Raw genomic sequence first — 5,457 nt, 5'->3', positions numbered from 1 at the left:
TTCAGGAATTTAGATCTATCTCCAAAAAACGGCTCAGGAATAGGTATTTTTGGTTCAGACATAGGGCTATGGATAACAAAATCCTGAATGCTTTGCACCCTAGCAGCAAGCTGATCCACACTAGAAGTCAGAGTCTGGACATTCATATCTGCAGCAGAGTTTCAGCCACTCAGAGAAAAAGGGGATGGAAGAAGCTAGGCAAACTGCAGCAAAAAAAACCAAAAAACTCATAACTTCTTTTTAATCCCGCTTCTGCGATGCATTAAACATTTTCTTTTGGCCTGGCATTCTATTATGATCCCAATGGCAGAGGATCTCTGATATTCGGGCAAGATAGCAAAATATAAATACTGCTCTAGGGAGGTGGAAACTGAGCTAACCGCATACCTGATCCTGACACAAACAACTAAAAGTAGCCGGTGAACGTGCCTACGTTGGTTCTAGACGTCTCGAGCCAGCCGGAGAACTGACTACCCCTAGAGGGAAAAAATAAGACCTTGCTTGCCTCCAGAGACATTGAACCCCAAAGATATAGAAAGCCCCCAACAAATAATAACGGTGAGGCAAGAGGAAAACACAAACGTAGAGATGAACTAGATTCAGCAAAGTGAGGCCCAATAGTCTAGATAGCAGAAAATAGATAGTGGACTATGCGGTTAGCAGAAAACCCTACAAAACATCCACGCTGAACATTCAAGAACCCCCACACCGACTGACGGTGTGGAGGGAGAATATCAGTCCCCTAGAGTTTCCAGCGAGTCAAAAATCAAATGTAAAGCAAGCTGGACAAAAACACTGAATAATGCAAACGATCCAAATTGTACAAAACAGACTTAGCTTTTCTTGCATGAGGCAGACTGAAAGGAATCTGGAGGAGACCAAATAGGTCTGGATACAACGATGCCAGGCAAGAGACTGAGTCCAGAGGAGACTCAAATAGGAAACACCCGCTGCTTAACGACACAGCTGGAGCTCAGGCATGCAACAAGACATACCTAACACAATACCGTTAGTGACCACCAGAGGGAGCCCAGAAACACAGTTCACAACACAGGACCTAAAGAATGCCAATCCTCTCTTAGAATATAGTCTTCATCTTTATGGGAACCTGTGAGTCCTCTCTTAGACTAAAATCTATATCTCTGTGGAGGGGTAGGGTCCTGTTTTGATTAAAAACGCCTGAAGCTAAGAGGTGGAGTGCTCAGTCAGAAGGCTAATGAATAAAAATTTTTAAAAACTGACCGTCACATCCAAACATAGGTGTGAACAGGTGCTAACCTAGAATCACTTCCTCATATACAGTCAAACAAACAAGGATTGATGTTGTTTAGGTCCTGCTAATGAGAAACATCCTTACCGTGGCTACCAGGTACCCATGAATTGACCAATTTATGCGCTAAGCTTTCTCAATTTTTCATATTTCTAGTGCAGTAATGCAATTCAATTTTCATATTACATGTTTGCAAGCTATGGTGCTACAGAGTGCTGCCTTATTTGATTGTATATGAGTTGGTGACTCTAGGTTAGCACCTGTTCACACCTGGTATATGTTTGGATGTGAAGGTCAGTTTTTTTAAATTTGTATTCATTAGCCTTGTGACTGAGCACTCCGCCTCTTAGCTTCAGGCATTTTTAATCATAACAGAACCCTACCCCTCCACAGAGATATAGATTTTAGTCTAAGAAAGGACTCACAGGTTCCCATACAGATGAAGACTTATTCTAAGAGAGGATTGGCATTGCTTGGGTCCTGGTAACGAGAAACGCCTTACCGTGGCTACCAGGTACTCATAAATTGGCCAATTTATGCGCTAAGCTTTCTCAATTTTTTATATTTCTAGTGCAGTAATGCAATTCAATTTTCATATTTCATGTTTGTAAGCTATGGCGCTACAGAGTGCTGCCTTATATGTTTGATTATATATGAGTTGGTGACTTTAGATTAGCACCTGTTCACACCTAGTCTATGTTTGGATGTGGCGGTCAGTTTTTTGAAATCTGTCTTCCTGAGTTAAAACATTAGTATTGTTGTTTCTAAATGATTATGAGCTTGTTTTCTTTGCATTATTTGAGGTCTGAAAGCACTGTTTTTTTTTTTAATTTTGACCATTTTTACTTTTCAGAAAAAAATACAAATTTTATTGCTTGGAAATTCGGAGAAATGTTGTCAGAAGTTTATAGAATAAATGAACAATTTACATTTTACTCAAAAATATACCTATAAAGAGAAAAATCAGAGAGACTGAACATTTTGCAGTGGTCTCTTAATTTTTGCCAGAGCTGAATATGAGTTTCACTTTTTGTATTGAAGAATTTAAATAAATTAACTTTTTGATGATATTCTAATTTTGTGAGAAGCACCTGTATATTGTGATGATATATCTGGGTCACTGTGAATGATAACATTAGATCATGATATTACAATTATTGACTTATAGCTACCTGTTTCTGCAGTAGAGACCAGAGATATACCCCAGCACTTTCCAGCATTATTCTGTTTTGTTTCTGTTGATCCAGCTAACCAGCTGTTTGTTTGCACTTTGCACTTTTCTGATAGGGACTTGTTTACACAACAATTCTATTGTTGTCTGAATATCTAATATTTGGTCTAAAATATGAACAGTTTATCCCCCTTTTAATGTGCAATCAGGGACACAGAATACATAGAATTTACTTGATTTAAGGTATGGTCAGTGTTTGTCTTTATCTTTTCCTGTATTGTATGTCTAGCATCTCTGCAATTTTAATTGGGAGGCGCTGACACGGATAGTTGAGCTGACAATCAAAGTACTAACAGCTTCAGCAGACCCCTAAACCAGATTGAACGGCCGTGCTGTCAGTAGCTGCATCCCAGACACACTGAGGGGTGGAACTGTGACAATACCAGAACCAAACTTTAAACCTGTTGGACCCGAACATCCATGGGTTCGCACATAACTATTATTGTTATTATAGTAAAAAAGGGGAACAGCACAGGTATACTTATCTTAGGGTGCAAGGCCCCCAGACAACCAGTCCACCGATCATCCAAGTTCAAATATAATCAAAAGAAGAGGCAGCACTCCATATTCCAAAGTGAAAAAATGTGCAGGATTTAATCACATCTCAAGGCGACGTTTCAGCTCGCAATGAGCTTTTCTCAAGCCTTGAGGCTTGAGAAAAGGTCATTGCGAGCTGAAACGTCGCCTTGAGATGTGATTAAATCCTGCACATTTTTTCACTTTGGAATATGGAGTGCTGCCTCTTCTTTTGATTATATTATTGTTATTATTGTTATTATTTATTATTATAGCACCATTTATTCCATGACGCTTTACATGTGGGGAGTGGTATACATAATAAAAAACATGTACAGTAATCTTAAACAATACAAGTCATGACTGGAACAGGAGGAGAGATGACCCTGCCTGCGAGGGCTCATAATCTACAATAACTAGTAGTGCACCTAAAAAATATGGTTCTAGGATGTTTCGCCCCCAGCAGTTCGCTCCCAGCAGTTTGCCCCCAGCAGTTTGCCCCCAGCAGTTCGCCCCTGGGTACATTTCGCCCCCGCACATTTCATCCCCAGCCTTTGGCCCCCAGGATGTTTCGCCCCTGCACATTTCACCCCGCACATTTCGCACCAGCAGTTCGCCCCCAGCAGTTCACCCCCAGCAGTTCGCCCCCAGCAGTTCACCCCCAGCAGTTCGCCCCCAGCAGTTTGACCCCAGCAGTTCGTCACTGGGTGCATTTCGCCCCCGCACATTTCATCCCCAGCATTTGGCCCCCAGCAGTTCGCCCCCAGCAGTTTGTCCCTGGGTACATTTCGCCCCCGCACATTTCGTCCCCAGCATTTGGCCCCTGGATGTTTCGCCCCCGGCAGTTCACCCCTGGATGTTTCGCACCCGGCAGTTCGCCCCAGATGTTTGCACCCTTATGGTTCATGAATTCCCGTCCGTCATCAATGTTTCCCCAGCATTTGGCCCCCGGATGTTTCGTCCCCAGCAGTTTGCCTCCGGATGTTTGTACCCTTGTGGTTCATGAATTTGCGTCAGTCATCAATATTTCCCCAGCATTTGGCCCCCGGATTTTTGTACCCTTGTGGTTCATGAATTCCTTTCCGTCATCAATGTTTCGCCCCCAGCAGTTTGCCCCCGGCAGTTCGCCCCTGGATGTTTGTAACCTTGTGGTTCATGAATTCCCGTCCGTCATCAATGTTTCACCCCCAGCACTTCGCCCCCGGCAGTTCGCCCCCAGATGTTTGTAACCTTGTGGTTCATGAATTCCTGTCCATCATCAATGTTTCGCCCCCAGCAGTTTGCCCCCAGCAGTTCGCCCCTGGATGTTTCACACCCGAATGTTTCTCCTACAGCATTTTGTCCCTGGATGTGTCGCCATCTGATGTTTCACACCTAACATTTTGACCCCAGATGTTTCACCCTCAACTTTTGGGGTCAACATGCAGGGATCAAAACATCTAGGGCTGAACATACCTGGGGGTAAAATATACAGGACCCCAATTGCTGGGGATTCCTGTGGCTGCCTTTTCAGCAGCTCACCCAGTGACTCTTCTGGCTGGCCTTAAAGGAGTAATATCACCCTAGAACAAAAAAAATGGACATACTTACCTGTCGCAGCTGCAGCTCCTTGGGTCACGGAGAGCAGTCTAGCAGTTCCCCGTGATGTCTTCTCCTGCTTCTGGCTGTCTTTTCATCTTCCCTGGATCACTGATCCATGAAGCATGATGAATGCCGCAGCAGTGAGGCCGAATTGTTATGATCTGGTGGCCTAAGAGCAGCATGAGACGTACTCTGGAGAAGGTGGTACCTGTACTGACCACAGACCCTGAACTTAACACCGCAACTAGAAGTAGCCGTGGAATGTACCTAACACTCCCTGGACATCTCGACACAGCCGGAGGACTAATTACCCCTAGAGATAGTTTTCCCTTTTCTATCTTGCCTCAGAGAAAATCCCCAAAGGATAGGCAGCCCCCCACAAATATTGACTGTGAGAGGACAGGGGAAAAAAACATAAACAGACTGAAATGAGAATTTAGCAAAGGAGGCCACTTCTAGCTAAATAGAAAGGATAGGACAGAGTACTATGTGGTCAGTATTAAAACACTAGAAAATATCCACCACAGAAAATACAAAGTCTCCACAGCTAACTAAAGATATGGAGGGTATATCTGCATCTCCAGAGATACCAGCTTGGCTAAACAAATCCTTATACAGACCAAGCTGGACAAGACAAAACATAGAAAAGAACTGAACAATAAGGCCACAGAATGTGGACAGCAAAATCAAGGCCAGAACTTATCTTTGTTGAAAAGAACTGCAAAGCAGAAGGGACCAGGCAGGGATGTGAATCCTCCAGGAACAATGGACAACTGGCACTGACTAAAGGGTGAAGCAAGACTAAATAGCCCAGTCAAAATTGCAACAAGTGAACACACCTGACAAATGCTGCGATTCA

The sequence above is a fragment of the Ranitomeya variabilis genome, chromosome 3 (assembly GCF_051348905.1).
Source record: "Ranitomeya variabilis isolate aRanVar5 chromosome 3, aRanVar5.hap1, whole genome shotgun sequence".
NCBI classification, from domain to species: Eukaryota; Metazoa; Chordata; class Amphibia; order Anura; family Dendrobatidae; genus Ranitomeya; species Ranitomeya variabilis.
The sequence above is the reverse complement of the archived record's forward strand: the minus strand, read 5'-3'. Positions refer to the sequence as shown.